Source organism: Hyperolius riggenbachi, chromosome 8 (assembly GCF_040937935.1).
Source record: "Hyperolius riggenbachi isolate aHypRig1 chromosome 8, aHypRig1.pri, whole genome shotgun sequence".
In the NCBI taxonomy this organism is placed as follows: Eukaryota; Metazoa; Chordata; class Amphibia; order Anura; family Hyperoliidae; genus Hyperolius; species Hyperolius riggenbachi.
Window position 1 is genome coordinate 76,740,479 of NC_090653.1, and position 21,537 is coordinate 76,762,015.

A 21,537-nucleotide genomic window follows, 5' to 3' on the forward strand; every position below is an offset into this window, starting at 1 on the left:
CTGGGTTCACTCAACACAACAGGTAGTTATGTGCAGTGATGAGGTGGGTTAAGTAAACACAACAGGTAGTAGGTATATGCAGTGAGCTGGGTTCACTCAACACAACAGGTAGTAGGTATATGCAGTGAACTGGGTTCACTCAACACAACAGGTAGTATGTATATGCAGTGAGCTGGGTTTACTCAACACAACAGGTAGTAGGTATATGCAGTGAGCTGGGTTCACTCAACACAACATGTAGTAGGTATATGCAGTGAGCTGGGTTTACTCAACACTACAGGTAGTTATGTGCAGTAATGAGGTGGGTTAAGTAAACACAACAGGTAGTAGGTATATGCAGTGAGCTGGGTTCACTCAACACAACAGGTAGTAGGTATATGCAGTGAGCTGGGTTCACTCAACACAACAGGTAGTAGGTATATGCAGTGAGCTGGGTTCACTCAACACAACATGTAGTAGGTATATGCAGTGAGCTGGGTTTACTCAACACTACAGGTAGTTATGTGCAGTAATGAGGTGGGTTAAGTAAACACAACAGGTAGTAGGTATATGCAGTGAGCTGGGTTCACTCAACACAACAGGTAGTAGGTATATGCAGTGAGCTGGGTTCACTCAACACAACAGGTAGTAGGTATATGCAGTGAGCTGGGTTCACTTAACACAACAGGTAGTTATGTGCAGTGATGAGGTGGATTAAGTAAACACAACAGGTAGTAGGTATATGCAGTGAGCTGGGTTCACTCAACACAACAGGTAGTAGGTATATGCAGTGAGCTGGGTTTACTCAACACAACAGGTAGTTATGTGCAGTGATGAGGTGGGTTAAGTAAACACAACAGGTAGTAGGTATATGCAGTGAACTGGGTTCACTCAACACTACAGGTAGTTATGTGCAGTGATGAGGTGGGTTAAGTAAACACAACATGTACTGGGTATATGCAGTACTGGGTAGTACAATGTGCAGCTCCCTGTCACACACACAGGCAGTCAGTCACTGAATGTGCTGGGCTGCTGGCAGTGGCACACACACACTATCAATTAGCAAGGCTGTGCATACAACAAAAGTGTCAGTTTGACACACAGTAAAAAAAATAAAGTACAGGATGAGCTCTGAAAAGAGCTAGAGTGCTATAAAAGCAATAACAATCAGCCAGGAGCAAACTAAGCAGCCAAGAACCTAACTAATCTGTCCCTAGAAGAACAAGTCTGCAGCAGCTCGCCCTAGTCTGTCTAATAGCAGGCACACGAGTGAGTGCAATGGCCGCCGGACCCTGCCTTATATAAGGGGGGGTGGGGCTCCAGGGCTTACTGTAGCCTGAATGGCTACAATGTGCCTGCTGACTGTGATACAGAGGGTCAAAGTTGACCCTCATAGTGCATTATGGGGCGAATCGAACTTCCGCAAAGGTACCGTTCGCTACATCTCTATGAATTACCGCTATAAGCTATAAGCAGGCACCCTGAAGCATAATTGTATGCGGCACAATGCGGCCGTAGCTTGTGGTATGACTTTTTTTTTAGTTCCATTGCGTTCCTGTATAACACTCATTGTGAACATGGCCTTAGACTATGATGGACAGATGACTATGGTAGGGATTGGCTTAGGAGTCCCTTTGAGGGACAGTTAGTTTTTAAATCTGTATGCTGTGTAAAGCACTGCAGAGGATGTCCGAGCTATATAAATACTAACTACTATATATAGTATATATATATATATATATATATATATATATATATAGGTGTGTGTGTGTGTGTGTGTATATTCAATTCAATTCAAGCACTTTATTGTCATTGTGTAACATAACGAAATTACTTTTCATGACAACCCCATGGTGCATATAGGGAACATAGTGATAGTAACAAAGAACAGAAGAAATTATACAAGTATGCCAGGTATTACAGATATTTTAACAATTTGTACACAGCGTTAATTATTTCAGAGAGGATTCAGAGTTCATCAAGTTTATGGCGGATGGGAAAAAGCTGTTTTTCAGTCTGTTTGTGTGTGTGCGGATTGATCTAAAACGTTTACCTGATGGAAGGAGCTCAAACAAGGTATTTTCAGGGTGAGTGTTGTCCTTGATAATGTTTTTGGCCCTTCTCACGCTGCGAGTATTATACAAAAGTTCCAGTGATGGTAGTTCAGTGCCGATAAAGGCTTCTGTTGTTTTAACAACTCGCTGCAGGGCTTCTCGAGTAGCCTTGGTGCAGCTGTTGTACCAGGCTACTCTTTATATAATATCTCTGCGTCCTCTATGTGACTATGTCCCTGTGTCAGTGCTTTTTTGCACTGCGCATGTGGAGGGTGGGACACAGAGACACTGAGGAGAGCTGAGGGAGGAAGGGGTGGGCGTGTGTGTGTACGTGCGGCAGGCGTGCGTGATGGGCGCGCGCGCATGTGCACGGCGGAGTGGTGACAGACCTAGCCCGTATATATATATATATATATATATACCGTATTTTTCGCCGTATAAGACGCACTTTTTCTTCCCCAAAATTGTTGGGGAAAAGTGGGTGCGTCTTATGCGGCGAAGGTACAGATTTTGTTATGCAGAGGTGCGCAGGGAAGCGGTATATACGTTACCTGCTCCTGCCGCCGCGCTCCTGGCTCCAGTCCTGCTTCGCGATCCTCTTCTGCCATCCACCGATGCCTGCTGCTACAGCCGCCGCGCTCCTGGCTCCAGTCCTGCTTTGGGATCCTCTTCTCCCATCTACCGCTGTTGCAGCCGCCGAACATCGCTGGCCGGTGAGTCCTAATTAGCCGCGCGGTGATTACGCAATCAGCACACGTGCGCCGGGGTCACGCATGCGGGGTCACGCATGCGTGACCCCGGCGCACGTGTGCTGATTGCGTAATCACCGCGCGGCTAATTAGGACTCACCGGCCAGCGATGTTCGGCGGCTGCAACAGCGGTAGATGGGAGAAGAGGATCCCGAAGCAGGACTGGAGCCAGGAGCGCGGCGGCTGTAGCAGCAGGCATCGGTGGATGGCAGAAGAGGAACTCGAAGCAGGACTGGAGCCAGGAGCGCGGCGGCAGGAGCAGGTAACGTATATACTGTAATTACGCTGCTGGCACAGGGGGATATGGACAGGGGGACATGGCCGGCACAGCGGGACACGGACGGCACAGGGGGACACTGACAGGGGGAAATGGCTGGCAGGAGGACACTAACAGGGGGACATGGCTGGCACCGGGACACAGACAGAGGGGCATGGCTGGCACCGGGACACAGACAGGGGGGCATGGCTGGCACAGGGACACTGACAGGGGGGCATGGCTGGCACAGGGACACTGACAGGGGGGCATGGCTGGCACAGGGACACTGACAGGAGGGCATGGCTGGCACAGGGACACTGACAGGGGGGCATGGCTGCCACAGGGACACTGACAGGGGGACATGGCTGGCACAGGGACACTGACAGGGGGGCATGGCTGGCACAGGGACACTGACAGGGGGGCATGGCTGCCACAGGGATACTGACAGGGGGACATGCCTGGCACAGGGACACTGACAGGGGGGCATGGCTGCCACAGGGATACTGACAGGGGGACATGGCTGGCACAGGGACACTGACAGGGGGACATGCCTGGCACAGGGACACTGACGGGGACATGGCTTGCACAGGGGGAGACTGACAGGGGGACATGGCTGCCACAGGGGGACATGGCTGGCACAGAAGGGCATGGTTGGCACAGGAGGACATGACAGGCACAGGGGGAAACAGCAGGCACAGGGGGACACAGGAACAGCCAATCCCTACACTGACCACATAGGGGAACACAGGCAGGCAACATGGGAATAGGCAATCCTTACACTGTCCCCTTATGTGGTCAGTGTAATAGTATGTAGAGTAACTGGGGGGTGAAAAGTCCATAAGACGCCCCTGCATCATAGACGCACCAAGGTTTAGTTTTTTCTTTTTTTTCCTGATTTTTGCCTTCTAAATCTGGGTGCGTCTTATATGCCGGAGCGTCTTATACGGCGAAAAATACGGTAAATAAAACAGAAGCTATTTTTATGCATTCTTCTGTGCGATTGCTTGTTTTTTTTTCAGATTGTAATTAAGCCATTTGGCTTTAACTGCATACGTTTCTGAACTGAAATGTGTATATCGCTGTGTCTAAAAAATGCAACACACGCAAGCATGTTAGTGGGAATGGTAAACTGTGTTTATTACGGAAAAGGAAGGTGTTTGCGCTCAGCAAAATGCATACATTAGCAAAAACGCATTTATTGTAAACAAGCTAATACTGATCACTTAGTTTTCTATGAGTCCTGCCACACACAAGCTGCACTTGTGCTGAATTCAAATGTTTATTACGGGTTTTTATATCCGGCAAGGTTTAAGGCTCCGCTCCGCCCACCAAGCAGGAGATGCGTGCGTACCCTGCGCGCAATCTCCTGCAAACTGCTGCCCCAGGACTTTACGCCGATCGGCGTTAGGCAGTCCTGGGGCTGCCGCCGTGGCCACACCCATCGATGTGATGCGGTCGGCAAGCAGTTAATTAAATTGATCTAGACTAGGGCATGCATGTCAAATCTGGCCCGCAGAGCCATCAGATTTGGCTCGCAAGTGGTTTACCCATTTTTCATTATGTTTGGCCCCCTCTTAACTACCAGGGAAGCTATATTGGAGGTGAAGCCCTAGATCACCAGGGAAGCCATATGGGGGGAGGGAGGGAGAGTGAATGTACGAGACACCAGGGAACTGTATAGGCTAGGGAGGCGGGACCACTAAGCACTAGGGAACTGTATGGGGGAGGGAGGACTACTTATTACCAGGGAACCTTATAGGGGAGGAAGGAGCCATTAAACACCAGAACACTTTATAGGAGAAGGAGGAGGCCACTAGACACCAATAAACTTTATAAGGGAGGGAGGTGGCCACTAGACATTGAGGTTGGCCCTCGACTTGATCTCAGGGTTCAATGTTGGACCACTTTGTTATTAAGTTTGACATCCGTGATCTAGAAGAACACATAGCATAAGGCCTGGGACTAACTGGCAGCACTTTTCTATCTATGCGCTTGTGATATGAAAAGCTCTTGCTAGTGTAATGCTATTGGGGATGTTTTAAAAATCATTAAAATGGGATCACACACATAGCATTACATTAGCAAGATCATCAAATCACAAGCGCTTAGAAAATCACTGCTAGTGGGTCCCAGGCCTAATTCTGTTTTTCCACGTAGCCCCAACACCATATATTCTTGTTGGCTTTCTTGCATGGGGAAAAAAATCAGATGTGCAATCCCCACTGTGTGTGCACATGTGAGGTACAGCCCACCCCAACATCAGCATGCTTACCAAGAATCCACCCACACCTATCAGGGGTAGTGGAATATGCTCTTGTGGTTATTTATGCCAACCACAGCTCCTCCCGCATTGAATCAAACCATTCCAATTACAAACAACATAGATTTACAATTTAAAAAATTAACCCCATGGGGCCAAAGTTTATGAGTGAATTGCATTACAGCAAACGATTAATTATACGATTTTTTTTGTGCATGCTAATGTGCAGTATGAGTCTTAGGCCATGTTCACAGTGGCCATTGCGTTGCGGGCCCTGTGTTGCAATGGATTGGGAAAGCGAAGGCCCACATCAGTTCCCATTCATTGATCTAAGTCCCCGTTAGAAAGACCTATGGCTTCTATGAAAAGCCGCGATCGTTCTAAGTAACACATCCCCTCTTCACTTCCTGTAAGCGTACTATACTGACCGACTGGGGCCATCTTGTGGCCAAATAGTAAAATTACACCTACATACATTTTTTAATAAATATTACCACACCTACATTTATAATTTATTCCCACACTCTCCTAAAAATACCCCAATAAAACATTTAATAAAAAAAATTAAAATTATTATTAAAAAAAATAAATAGTTACCTTAGGGTCTGAACTTTTTTAATATGCATGTCAAGAGGCTATATTGCTATTATTTTTAAATTATGACCTTGTAAATAGTGATGGACACAAAACAGAAAAAATGCACCTTTATTTCCAAATAAAATATTGGCGCCATATATTGTGATAGGGACATAATTTAAATGGTGTAATAAGCATGTATTATTTTAAAACTATAATGACCAAAATCTGAGAAATAATTATATTTTTCGTTTTTTCGTTTAAAATGCACTTAGAAAAAAAATTCTTAGCAAAATGTAGCACCCAAAGAAAGCCTAATTGGTGGCAGAAAAAAGATATAGACTATATACAAGATATAGATCATTTTGTTGTGATATTGTAACGATCGGTGTAACAGAGAGGGTCTGATTACCGGTGAACTGCAGTATCACCGAGAATACAGAATATACCCGATTATTGGTGATCTGCAGTATCACCGATAATCAGATATATATTCTAACCTCTGGACACCTGAGGGATAGGAGTGTATTGGTATAACAGTAATACTTTGAGTATTGCACCTTAGGAGAAGGTACAGAAGCAGTAAGGAGTACTGCACAGAAGTAAGTTCCTTCCGTATGCCTAGACTCTCCCGGGGGAGGAGCTAGGCTGAGGATAGGAAGGACAGAACGTGAGTGACACCAGAGAGAGGGTGTCACTAACAGGTCTGGGAACTGCCTCTAACAGTAAGGCCATTTCTCGAGGTCGGGCAAGCCAGGTCGTTAACACACAGACAGATGAGGTACAGATTCAGGAGACAAATACGGAATCCAATGGACAGGCAGAGTTTGGCAACAGAATATCAGAAGTAGCAAGGTACAGAATCAGGAGGCAAATACAGAGTCCAGGAACAGCAGAGTTTGGCAACAGGATATCAGAAGTAGCAAGGTACAAAATCGGAGTTCAGAGGAATAGTCAGGCAGGCAGAAGGTCATAACAAATAATACAGTTCAAGTTCCTGACGCTAAGGTCTGAGATCCTTGGCCGTCAACACCTTTGGAAACTATGCTAGTACACAGATACAGACAAGGTCTGAGTGCTACCACGTAGTGATCGCAACGGCAGACAACCAGTGAATGACCAGCACCCAGTACATATACTTTAGTGCTCTCCAGCACCTCCCTCAATTGCTGGACCAATGAAAGATGCTGCAAATGTCAGCTGACCGGCCTGGTCAGCTGACCTTCCTCCGACTGCCATAAAAGCCCTGCCTCTCTGCGCGCGCACACGTCCTCCTAAACCAGTGTGGACTATCAGTCCCAGCCACACCAGTCATGTGTTGTAATGTAGTTGCCGTATGGGATGCAGAATCCGCCGCCACGCTGTCCAAGCGTGCGGCGTTTCCTCCACGTCCCATCTTACTAAGCGAGGCAGGCCTATGCGTACAGACCGCCGCGTCGGACGCTGCGGTTTCTCCGCGTTCCTCCATGCCAGACGCGGAAACAACCGCCTCATCTTGCATCCATGCGGCGGCTTTTCCGCGTTTCCTCACAGATATGTAGTGATAAAGTTATTGACGAATCAATGGGAGGTGAAAGTTGCTCGGATGCATAAGGTGAAAAAACACTGAAGTGGTTACGGTGACTTAAATGGATATTGGTTTTATCTGGAGCGATTTTTGGATTTTGATTGGTCATGAATAAATGCATTTGGAACTTTGTAAAAGGTGTCTGTGCTTAGCTTTCTTGAGTATTTGTATGATTGCTTACCTATAGCTTCTCCGAAAGTAAAACAGAGGATGTGGTGAAACTGTGGTTGGCTAAATTGACCAAATCCGTGTATCCCACTACCTGTTCTAGGTGTGGGGCTGATTGTTGAAGTATATTATACCTCACATGGTTGATGGTCGGTTACACTATTGTCACAGTGTGGTTACTCAGCTTATGTTGATAGCATTGATGATGAAATGACTGTATTACGCAATGTTCAGTTTTTGTCTTTGCAACTTCCCAAGGATGAGGTAATGTTATGCTGGAGGAGCCGTGGTTGGCATAAATAACCACAAGTGCATATTCCACTTCTTGTGATAGGAGGGGGTAGAAAAGTGGTAAGCAGCCTGGTATTGTGGTGGGCTGCACCTCACACGCGGTGGTGGTTGCATGTCTGTGATTTTTTTTTCCTTTTTCCCCATGCAAGAGGAGCCGTTAGTACTTAAATTTGACAGTGGCCTCAATTCACTAAGATCATGCTTGAGATAATAAGGCAAGAGAAAACTTGCCACCACACAGTAAGAGAGTTATCTTATCTCCTCACTCCTTAAGTTACCTCCTCTGTAGTTAATTTACCTCCTCTGTAGCTAATTTACCTCCTCTGTAGTTATTTTCACATGCAGTTAATAAACAGCCTGTCTTTAACTCTGGAGTTATTTTCACACGCAGTTAATAAACAGCCTGTCTTTAACTCTGGAGTTATTTTAAGGATTGAAGAGTTAACTTAAAGACAGAAGAGTCAACTTTATGTTTGCCTGAGGTAAAATGTTTCCTGAATACGACATGCCTCATCACCATGGTGATCACTCTAGAAACGTTATAAAAGACAGTTCTTCTGGGCCCCGATCACATCCGACTACATGATATGACGTGATCGGGATCCAGGAGACTGTTTCAGCATTATAGTACCACCCGGTGGTGGAAGAGGGGTGATGGAAGAGATTTTTTCATTCCTCCTCTTCCACAATCGGGTGCCGCTGTAACACTGACACAGTCTCCTGGGTCCCGATCACATTTCATATTGTGTGATTGGAATCGAGAAGACATGTCTGGGTTACATTGCTGCAGCTGTGGAGGAAGAAGAAGCTGATCCAACCGTCTGGGCAGGGCTGTGGAGTCGGTACAACAATCATTTGACTCTGACTCCTTAGTTTATGAAACCTCCGACTCCAGGTACCCAAAATTGCTCCGACTCCTTGACTCCAAGTCCTTAGTCTAATTTTTACAAAGGCTATGGATTTGGTTCAAAAATCATCCAAGTCCGACTCCTCAGTTTATTGAAACCACCGACTCCGAATCTAGGTACCCAAAATTACTCAGACTCCACAGCCCTGCATCTGAGTAGGTAACCATAAAAGCTCCCTGCCTCCTACTCTGCATACCCTGCCAAGCTGGAGAAGGCACACTTCCCCAGCAGCAGGAAAAATTAGGCCCTCCAGCCAAATAAAATTTTTCACTTTATTTGGCTGCTAATAGGTTAAAAGTAAATAAATATGGCCACCTCCATATCTCTCACTTCAGGTGTCCTTCAAAGCTGTCTAGCTGTCCATATACTAGTAGATTAGTGGTACAACAAATGAAAGAATATCTTTCAGAAATCAATCGTTTACCTGTTCTACCGCTATGCACCATTTTAGTTATCAGAAAATATTTGAGCATCATTGCACTGTAACATTACATTTCTAGTGATATGTTTGGTGTTAATAAACATGCGCTGTACGGCCACACTCGTTCCGGAAGAGGAACGCAGCCCTGATCTTCAATCCAACAAGCCTGTGTCGAATTTTCTTGGAGGGGTCTGCAAGCGGAAAAGGAGGTCGGGAGGATGGTATGGGAAGCCTCTACGCAGGATCCAGAGACTTTCCTCTTCTTTGGTAAGTATGTATTCTCTTACCTGAGGTTCACATCGGGTATAATAATTGAATTTAGACTGTACTGCTCCGGTTCCTTAAAGTAAACCTGAGATGGAAAAATAAAAAGCATTTATACTCGCCCGGGGCTTCTTCCATACCCATGAGCACTGATGCGCCCCTCGCCGTCCTCCTGAGTGCCTCCATTCAGCCGCAATCAGCCCAGGTAATCTGGCTCAGTTGCGCCAGTCGGCTCTTCTGCGCATGCAGAGGGTTTTTTTACATTTTCTTCTGTGATCACTGTGATTGGCTCACAGTAATCCCCAGGTCAGGAGCCATTAGACAGCTGAGTGTAGTGGCGATGAAGCGGCGATGGCAGCAGGAGCCCACGCACGCGGGTTTTTGACATCTACATCCTTGCAGAGATAGGTGTCTCCAAACAGGGTGTACATTTTAATTAGTTGAGTCTGGAACCTGTTAATTTCCTGTTGCGTTTAATATTTGTTCTTCAGCCCTGTAAATAATCATGAAAAAGCTAATTTTGTGGGAAATTGCATCACAGTTTAATAGGAGCTGTTGCTTTAAATCTGAGATGTGTAGAGGGAGATCTGAATCAGGGTTTCTCCACATTACTGAGTACTGGAATCTGAAAACTTGAATGGATTGACTTTAAGGTTTTCAAGCACTCCAAGAGCCCAAGTGAAGGACACATACCATGTACACATACCATGTGTTGAAAGCTAGGATCAGAGGATAGAAAATAAAATATACAATATTGTTAGAGCTCTTTTTTGTCATCAGTTTGTGTTTTTCATGCTAACATAAAGCTACTTACGCCTATAAAGTGTTGACAATTGTTTTATTTTTTGACTTTACGAGCCTCCAGTGATTGGCTGCTAAATAATCAATGACGGTGATTGGGGAATGCTTCCTTTACAAATCGAGAATTTAGCACTTTGTCCATGATGTGATTGTGATTAATTGTTGCATTTTATTTAAATGTTTTCTCCTGTTGTTTTTTTTGTTGCAGATATATCAGTAGCTCAGGATGAGCTGGAGTTTTCTTACCACACTACTTGAAGAGATAAACAACCTCTCCACTTTCGTGGGGAAGGTCTGGCTGATCATCTTGATCTTCTTCTGCATAGTGCTAACCGTTGTGGGTGGGGAATCCATCTACTATGATGAACAGAGCAAGTTTATGTGCAACACGCTAAAGCCCGGTTTCAAGAACGTATGCTACAACACATTCGCGCCACTGTCGCATGTCCGATTTTGGGACTTCCAGATCATCCTCATCACCACCCCATCCATGATGTACCTGGGCTTTGCCATGCATCGCATTGCCCGCCAGCCAGCCAGATGACTACCAGAGGTGGCTAGAGAGAGCCAAGAGCTCTCACAAGAAGAGGCCATTGGTGGTCCACCATTGTGCCAAGCAAAACTATGAAGAAGTGAAGACGACAATGAGGATCCAATGATTACTGACCAAGTGATGCCTGAGAAAGATGCAGAATTGTGGGACAAGAAGAAGCATGAAGGACGAGGATGCTTCAAGCAAGTTGGACGGATGAGGATTTATGTCTTGCAGCTGCTGTTACGCTCAGCTCTGGAGGTTGTCTTGTTCTTTAGGCAATATATTTTATACGGCTTTGAAGTCATCCCAATCTTCAATTGTACAAGGAGACCATGCCCTCACTCTGTGGTCTGTTTCATGTCTCGACCCACTGAAAAGACCATATTCCTCCTGATTATGTACGCTGTCAGCAGCCTCAGCCTCCTACTCAACGTCATCGAGCTTGCCCACTTGGGCATTGGTGGCTTTCGAGATTTTCTGTGCCGAAGGAACCAAGAGTCAGAGGAATACTCAAAGACTACATTCACTGCCCCATCCCAAAACCACTCCGTGTTGAAGAAAGGAATGGTGCCCGACAGCAAGCTGTTCTCTGACAATGGTGCATCCGAGGCCTTTGAGTTGCGATTTGAGGAGAAAGGAGGTGGAGTCTGTGAAATCTGGTAAGAGATAAAAAATCACATCTAAAAACAGTCTGGTTTGACAATATTGTGCAAGATAATAATGCACATGTTTCAGAACATTATTTTAAAGTAATTATGCATAAAGGTTAGTATGGAGAAAAAGGTGTTTGCAAAGTATAAGGCTACAGTCACAGTGGGCGTTGGAGTTACATTCCCTGTAACATCAGGAACACAACGAATCAGGAAAGCAGCGCTGCATATTGTCTGCACATTGTGTCGCATACAATCATTGAAAATATTCTTCACTCTTGTAAACGTGTTTAGCCCACACACTGCCATATGATGTTATAGGGCAACACACCCGCCACATCGTAAACGTCACATAATGTGACCATCACACAATGTGACCATTGCATTTATCTATGAACTACATCTCTAGGCATGCATTTGTGAGAAAACGCGGGAAAGCCGCCGTGAGTACTCAGAGCAAGGCGGCTGATTCCGCGTCCAACGCGGCAGGTTGCGCGCGTGGGTCTGCATCCACTGGCATGACGGAGCGCGAGGAAACCGCCGCATGCTTTGTGAACAGGGCGGCGGATTCCGCGTCAGACGCGGATGTTGGCACGCATAGGCATAGTTCTGACAGTACTGCTGAACGCGGAAGAACTGCCGCATGCTTGGACAGCGGTGCGGCTGGTTCCGCATCCAACACAGCAGAAACAGTACAACACATGTCTGGTGTGGCTAGGACTGATAGTCCATACAGGTTCAGAAAGGACGCGCGTGCGCGGAGAGGCAGAGCCTTTATGACAGTCAGAAGGGCGTCAGCTGACCAAGCCGGTCAGCTGACAATTCCAGCAGTTTTCATTGATCCAGCACTTAGGGGTAGCGCCTGAGAGCGCATGTGTATATATACTGGGTGCTGGTCATTTCTCTGGTGTCTGGCATTGCGATCACTACGTGGTAGCACTCAGACCTTCTGTCAGTATCTGTGTTATTATCTAGATCAGTTTCCAAGGTGTTGATGACCAAGGAGCTCACACCTTAGTCTAGGAATCCTGTTATTATCTGTGTTATTATCTAGATCAGTTTCCAAGGTGTTGATGACCAAGGAGCTCACACCTTAGTCTAGGAATCCTGTTACCATCTATTATTATCTAGACCAGTTCTGGGGTGTTGATGATCTAGGAGCTCACACCCAAGTCTAGGCATTGTTGATTATTTGTTATGACCTTCTGCTTTCCTGACCACTCTTCTGATCTCTGATTAGGTACTTCGCTATATCTGATACTCTGTTGCCAAACTCTGCTAGTCTTAGGATTCTGCTTCTGTCTCCTGTCTCTGTACCTTATCTGTCTGTGTGTTAACGACCTGGCCTGTCCGACCTCGAGAGCTATCTTCCCTGTTGGAAGATAGTTCCCAGTTCTGTCAGTGACACTTCACCTTGGTGTCACTCACTTTCTCATCCTTCCCACTCTCAGCCTGGCTCCGCCCCTTGGGGAGCTTCAGACCAGTGGAAGGAACCTGTTCTCTGAGCAGTATCTCGTACTCTACGCAGGTGTTCTCCTCAAAGTATACGGTTGCACCAAACACTCATATTACTCAGGTGTCCAGAGGTTAGAGATATATCTAATTATTGGTGATACTGCAGATCATCAATAATCGGGTATATATCTGCATTCTCGGTGATACTGCAGATCACCGGTAATCAGATCCTCTCAGTGTTACACCGATCGTTACAGCATTGAGGTGGCCAGGAGCACGCTACACAGGCCAGTTGCTGCAGACATTCCCTTGGGGACATGGTACAGTCCACATGGACAGTAAACCAGAGGACAGCCCCCAGTAGGTAAATAATGGCGTTCTCCCCAACCCCTGGCTTCCCAACAGCACACTGCAATCTAATCCTCCCTTATGGGAGGGTTATTGTAAAGAAGTAAAAAATAATTTCCAGGGTGCTCAGTGCTCTTTAAAGGAATTCCAGGGTGAGTAAATTTAGCTTTGCTTATCTGGAGCTCCTTCCAGCCACTACAAGTCATTTGTGGCCCTTGCCCGCAGCTCCTGAGTCCTGCAACAGCCTCTGAAGAATCGCCAACTCCCTATGGTTTGGCGTCTTCTGCGCATGCCCGGGTGTGTGCCCACGTCATTGGGAGCATACTGCATATACAGTACATGCCGCATGCTCCCGGTAACATGGGCCCACGCATGCACAGAAGACGCCAAGCCATCGGGGGTCGGCGATCCTTCAGAGGCTGCAAGCAGGACTTTGAAGAAGACTGAAGCTGCCGCGAGGGACACAGATGCTTTCTAGGGACTGGAAGAAGCCCCAGGTAAGTAAAGCTAAATTGATTTACTCACCTCGGAAGTCCTTTTAATGTCATTCACTCAGTTTGTGAAGATCTGGAAAACGAGGAACAATTGTTACTCTCGGCAGCCAACTAATCATTCAGCAAAAAGATACTACCTGGGATTGTATTATTATTGATAGTGCTAGATACTTTACCTGTCCGCTTCTTACACTGGGCACACTCCACACTCAATACACGTGCCCCACGTGGCTGCTGGCATACGTGCCGTCGCCTGTGTGACTTCACACACGCTCCCCCTGTACTCGCCAACAGTGTGGGGCGCGTGTATGGAGTGAGGAGTGCACCTGGGGCCAGCAAAGGACAAGCGGAGGCCACAGACAGGTAATGTATAGCTTGCACTGGGCACAGGGGGGAACATTAAACATTGGGGGGCACCACTGGGGCATTCGTCGCTAGACCCAATATCCCCGCACACCCATTTGAGCAAGTCGGCCCTACTTCTTGCAGCATGTCTGATTGACTAATGCTACCGATTTCCTGCTGAAATTGGACGCATTGTCAGTTGGGCATGCACTTGGATTTTCATCCAATTCTGATTATAATAATCAAATCGAATGGTGGATCAGCCGCCAAGTCGCCTGATGTGTGCCCACCTTATGACGCTGTTCTTGGGGACGCAACAGACCCATTGTACGTTGTCTGCCTTTAGGTGAGGTTGGTGGAGTGCCCCGGCCACAAATTTACAGATGAGACACTTTCATTTTCTGATTTGAGGCACACTTTAGGTCAAAGCAGGGCTGCAAAACCCAGTATGGATTATACAATAGTAAATCTAAAACTATAATTAATGCTAAATGTAATTTTACCTTTTTAAATCAAGGTATTTGTGATCATTTTGCTGAAAGTGAGCAAGTGTGGTTTCCCATGATGCATCACTCCTGAATATGCAAATCATTTGTGTATGCCCTGAAAGCAAGGCTGCACGTCCAGAACCGCTGGTGTATAATGGGCCTGTAGCTAATACATTTTACAGATCACATCAATCCAACATGCAGGCAGCCTGTTTCCGACTTGTTGGTCCTCATCACTGCATGGTATAGATTGATGGAGCTCTATGGGATAGGGTTTGGACTAGTACTAAGGAATAGTCATATAGCTCATGGTGACCACCTGGAAGGTATAAAGGGCTTAAAGGATCAGTCCTGAGCTGAAAAAAAACAAGATCTACTTACCTGGGGCTTCCTCCAGCCTCTGGCAGCCTATGTGTCCCAACGCCGCAGCTCCGGTGTTCCAGGATCCCTCCATTGCAGATGCCGACCTCGGCAGGTCAGCATCTACTGCGCCGCTCGTGATTGCGCTCATGTGGTATGGAGCATTTTGCGCAGGTGCAGTACTAAACCCATTTATTAGCCGCCACCTCGGTAGTTAGCTAGATGTGCCTCTTTATTCCCCCCATCCCCCACATATAGCTAGGTGTGCCCCTTTATCCCCCCCCCCCCCTATAGATAGCCAAATATGCCCCTTATTAGCCCCTCTCCTTTATGAAAAGCCAGATGTGCCCCTTTATTAGCCAAATGTGCCCCTTTGTCCCCCACTCCCATTGATAGCCAGGTGTGCCCCTTTGTTTTCCTCCTCCCATAGATGGCCAGATGTGCCCCTCTATTCCCCCCACCCCCCATGGATAGCCAGATGTGCCCCTTATTAGCCAATCCCAAATATAAAAATCAGACCCCCTGGGAGGGAATCCTTGGTTAGTGTAGTTAGGGGGAGCGAGGTGAATGAGCCCAGGCGTGTGCTAGCACGCGCACTGTGTGCATTGAATGTAAGTGACTAATGTTCACGTTGTGTGGCTTTCACAAGCCAGTTACGACCTACAGTGGTGTGAAAAACTATTTGCCCCCTTCCTGATTTCTTATTCTTTTGCATGTTTGTCACACTTAAATGTTTCTGCTCATCAGAAACCATTAACTATTAGTCAAAGATAACATAATTGAACATAAAATGCAGTTTTAAATGATGGTTTTTATTATTTAGTGAGAAAAAAACTCAAAACCTACATGGAGCTGTGTGAAAAAGAAATTGCCCCCTGAACCTAATAACTGGTTGGGCCACCCTTAGCAGCAATAACTGCAATCAAGCATTTGCGATAACTTGCAACGAGTCTTTTACAGCGTTCTGGATTAATTTTGGCCCACTCATCTTTGCAGAATTGTTGTAATTCAGCTTTATTTGAGGGTTTTCTAGCATGAACCGCCTTTTTAAGGTCATGCCACAACATCTCAATAGGATTCAGGTCAGGACTTTGACTAGGCCACTCCAAAGTCTTCATTTTGTTTTTCTTCAGCCATTCAGAGGTGGATTTGCTGGTGTGTTTTGGGTCATTGTCCTGCTGCAGCACCCAAGATCGCTTCAGCTTGAGTTGACGAACAGATGGCCGGCCATTCTCCTTCAGGATTTTTTGGTAGACAGTAGAATTCATGGTTCCATCTATCACAGCAAGCCTTCCAGGTCCTGAAGCAGCAAAACAACCCCAACAACCCACACTACCACCACCATATTTTACTGTTGGTATGATGTTCTTTTGCTGAAATGCTGTGTTACTGCTACACTAGATGTAAAGGGACACGCACCTTTCAAAAAGTTCAACTTTTGTCTCGTCGGTCCACAAGGTATTTTCCCAAAAGTCTTGGCAATCATTGAGATTTTTTTTAGCAAAATTGAGATGAGCCTTAATGTTCTTTTTGCTTAAAAGTGGTTTGCGCCTTGGATATCTACCATGCAGACCGTTTTTGCCCAGTCTCTTTCTTGCGGTGGAGTCGTGAACACTGACCTTAATTGAGGCAAGTGAGGCCTGCAGTTCTTTAGATGTTGTCCTGGGGTCTTTTGTGGCCTCTCGGATGAGTTTTCTCTGCGCTCTTGGGGTAATATTGGTCGGCCGGCCACTCCTGGGAAGGTTCATCACTGTTCCAAGTTTTTGCCATTTGTGGATAATGGCTCTCACTGTGGTTTGCTGGAGTCCCAAAGCTTTAGAAATGGCTTTATAACCTTTATCAGACTGATAGATCTCAATTACAGTACTTTTGTTCTCATTTGTTCCTGAATTTCTTGGGATCTTGGCATGATGTCTAGCTTTTGAGGTGCTTTTGGTCTACTTCTCTGTGTCAGATAGCTCCTATTTAAGTGATTTCTTGATTGAAACAGGTGTGACAGTAATCAGGCCTGGGGGTGACTACAGAAATTGAACTCAGGTGTGATAAACCACAGTTAAGTTATTTTTTAACAAGGGGGGCAATCACTTTTTCACACAGGGCCATGTAGATTTGGAGTTTTTTTTCTCACTAAATAATAAAAACCATCATTTAAAACTGCATTTTGTGTTCAATTATGTTATCTTTGACTAATAGTTAACGGTTTTTGATGAGCAGAAACATTTAAGTGTGACAAACATGCAAAAGAATAAGAAATCAGGAAGGGGGCAAATAGTTTTTCACACTACTGTAAATATACTGTAGTTAGGAAATTAAGTGGTTAAAAACTTGACTCAGGGTTGCATAGCATGCTGGGAAATGGTGCTTCCCAACTGCTGCTATGGCTTCAGACTGACAGCTTTGGTTCGTTTTATGTATAAAAGGCTTTGAGTTAACACAAAAACATCTACATTTTTTTAAAAATATCCATGTATCTGTTTTTGCTTAATGTAGTATTATGACTTTGTTAGGAATTGGTTCTTGCATATTTTACAGGTTTGTCTTTTTTTGTTTTTATTTACTTATATGTAGTTGTGATGTTTGGAGCAAGAGCTGTTCTACAGATCGGTATAAGATTAATGTTCTCTCTCTTTATTATGAATTGTTGAAGGCCCCTCCCATGCTGTAATTTGCACTAGCTCTCTGTGTGGTAGGGGGTAGCCATAACGACTAAACCAGTGTATCTGGGGAAGTCGGTGTGACTGAAACAGGATACAAAACGGCTACTTGTACCGTGCAGAGAGCTAGGGCACAGGAAGTGGGGCTGCATCCCCCGCCATCAGTGCCTCCTGTGTCACCACGCTGATACTGAGCGGTGGGGCAATTGACATTCCTGTACAAATTTTGATTACTATGAACAGTTAGCGTAGGTTAAAGTTTCATACTACATGGAAACACACACACACACACACACACACACACACACACACACACACACACACACACACACACACACACACACACACACACACACACACACACACACATACACACACACATACACACACACACACACACACACACACACACACACACACACACACACACACACACACACACACACACACACACACACACAGAGACACACACACACAGAGACACACACACACACACACCACACACATACCTCCCAACTTTTTGAGATGAGAAAAAGAGACACATAAGCTACGCCCCTGCCACACCCCTAACCACACCCTCACCACACCCCTAATCACGCATTCCATAAATATTTCATAAGAAAAATATGTTTTTATAATTTAAACCACACTGGTTCTCTCTTGGTTCATTTTCCTTCATATTACCATTTTAAAATTAGTAGTATATCAAGTCAAGGATGGGAATAACGTTTAGAGTCAATCAAACACATTTTTTAGCAGAGAAATATATATATTTACATAGAAAGAGGGACAAACTCCTGAAAGAGGGACAAATGAGGAGGAAAGAGGGACAGAGCTCCCAAAAAGGGACTGTCCCTCCGAAAGAGGGACAGTTGGGAGCTATACACACCACACACACATACACACACACACACACACACACACAACACACACATACACACACACACACACACGCCAGTAATTAGTAATTTACCATTGACGGGCACTAAGTGGCCTACCGCTGCACTGTGCATGCATGGCTACGCATATATGCACTACAGTGCCAAGCAGCACACACAAACAAAGACACCTGCAGTTTTATTATATAGGATGAACCTCCCCTTAAAGCGGATCTGAAATCAGAACTTCCTCTCTGCTCTAAAAGATATTCAACAGTATAATAACCTTTAAAGAAAAACATTTCTTTGTTACAGCTGATACAAATCCTAAAAATAAATCTCCACTGTCTCTCCTTCCTGCCAGTGATGCTCGTATACGCCCAATCACTAATTTGAGTAAATCCAGCCACGGCAGAATCGAAATCCGGATATGCCGTGATTGTGATCCGGATTTGAATCGGAGCTCCGGATTTGACTCGGATTTTAGCCGTGATTACATGTAGAATCTGTGATCACGGATTTGACTTTAACGTTAACAGCAAAGCCCCCATACATGCTACAATCACCAAAATTGCATGGATGATAAAGGTGATCAGTGGCTACAACCTTAAATTATAATTTTTTTTTCAAAAAGACCTTATAGTTTTTTGAGAAAATCGATTTTAAAGTTTCAAAGGAAGTTTCAAAGGAGAAAAGTATACATGTAAATGCGGTAAATACAGTAACTGTCATTTACTGCTATTACCGCATTTAAATTGATACTATTTTCCTTTTAACTGTGGTCGATAGGCACCCAAGTGAGGGTAAAGGTGTGCTAGGCTGATATGGCGCTGATATGGCGCTGTAGTCCAGCAGCTCCCAAAGCATGAAGAGTAGAGATCAGCAGCACCACGGAGATGTATTTAAGCTCTTTATTGCATAAAAGAAATAAAGCCCAGGGACAGCGACAGACGCTGTTTCGGAGGTGAACTCCTTCCTCAGGCTGTATAGGCTCACTCAGCTTGAGGAAGGAGTTCAACTCCGAAACAGCATCTGGTGCTGTCCCTTTATTTCTTTTATGCAATAAAGAGCTTAAATACATCTGTATCGGTGCTGTTGATCTCTATTCTTCATACTATTTTCCTTTGAAACTTTAAAATCGATTTTTTTCAAAACTTTTTGAAAAAATGTTTTTCCTCTTGTTCCCACTACAGGTAGTCCCCTTTTTACGAACGTCCGACTTACGAACGACCCGCCGATACGAATGATGCGACCATAGCTCTGCTCCATCGCAATGACGTCACGCCGCCGGGGACTACCTCTTCTACGCCGTTTTAAATGCAGAGTAAGCGCAGCGGAAGTTAAATAGAGGACATATCACCTGATCCTCGGCGGTAGAAGGTCCCATCGTGGTGCCCGGAAGCTGCGCAACCCGTCCTCTCGCTCCGTCCACTGATCCCCGGCGGCTTCTTATGCGTCGCATAATGATGCAATCAGGAGAAGCTCCCTAGTGCCGACTTAAGGACAGATTAAGGTTAAGAACGAGCGTGCAGTCCCTATCTGGTTCGTTAACCGAGGACTACCTGTATTCTTTTTAACATATCTGGCAAATTTGGTATTTTCTACCATGTAAGGGGAGCTTTGCTATTAACTGTTAAATTTGGTGGGTTTTCAGGTGATAATCACAGATATTTTTCCCGTGATCATGGCTGCGATCACGGGCCAAATACCTAGAATATTTTACTGCCGTGATTGATTCCAGATCACGGATTCAGGATCATGGTGTCGGATAGTGAAAAAATGCTCGCCATGATCACGGATTGTATCCGAGCAACACTGCTTCCCTTTCTCGGAAGCAGACATATTAGCATCCTGTGCTTTTAAATGAGCGTATCTGCTTTGGCAGTCAGGTGACACATGGGAGAGATCAAATTACAACTTGTGATTAGACACAGATGAGGAGGAATTAGACAAGCTAAACTCTCTAAATACAATCAGGGTTCAGTTCTCTGTTTTCCTTCTGTCATGTGCAAAAGTTCAGATTCAATTTAAAGGTTAAGCAAGGCGAGCAATAAAATCTGTTCTTACCGTGGGCTCCTTCCAGCCCCTAGAAGTGATTTGTGTCCCTCAACACAGCTCTGGTCTCCTCCGGGGTCCCTACGGCAGCCTCAAAGGATCGCCAACCCCTGATCAGTTGGCGTCTCCTGCAAATGCACCCACGTCACCGGGAGTGCTGCTGAAGACGTGGGCGCCCTTGCATGTGCAGAAGACTCTGACCTGCAGGGGGGTGGCGATACTCAGAGGCTGCCAGTAGCGCCTCTGGAGATGTCCGGAGCTGCAGAAAGGGACACAAATGACTTCTAGGGGCTGTAAGAAGCACCAGGTAAGTAAAGATAGATTTTATTGCTTGCTTCGGATATCTAGGCTTGGAAATGGCTGTGCACCAATATGCAGCTATATATACACAGTGATGAAAAGAAGTATTTGAACACTCTGTGATTTTTGCAAGTTCTCCCACTTACAAATCATGGAGGGCTCTGAAATTCACATTGTAGGTGCATTCCCACTGTGAGCATTTGAAGCGATCCCGAGCTGAAGCTCTTCTGTTGATAATATGAATCATAAAAAAACACCAATGAGGGGGAGCACCCAATGCAAAAAAGACTTGTGCCTCAGCCCTAGGTCACAGCACCAGTGACCAGTATAAGCAAAAGTCCACAAAGGCTGGCAACACCTTCGGGAAAAGCTCTTTATTGAAATGTCATTAAAATGACAAACAAGGATTAAAAATGGCCAATAGCTGCCATGGCCGTTTTTAATCCTTGTTTGTCATTTTAATGATGTTTCAATAAAGAGCTTTTACTGAAGGTGGTGCTAGCCTTTGTGGACTTTTGATAATATAAATCATGGCTTGGTAATAATAAATACTTCTATGTTTACATAAGGATCACTTAAGTTGGTACGCTTCTTATTGGCTGACAGACCGTATAATGGGCCTGATTGGTCTAAAGGATTGGGTGACATCCTCCAGTATGTATACAGAGCAGTGGCGGCGCC

At 45.4% G+C, this 21,537-nt stretch overlaps 1 pseudogene; it reads left to right on the plus strand.

Moving 5' to 3' along the window:
- The first annotated feature begins 10,509 nt into the window (after nucleotides 1–10,509).
- The window catches only part of LOC137528215 (gap junction gamma-1 protein-like), a 122,903-nt pseudogene continuing 111,875 nt past the window's right edge, over nucleotides 10,510–21,537 (plus strand).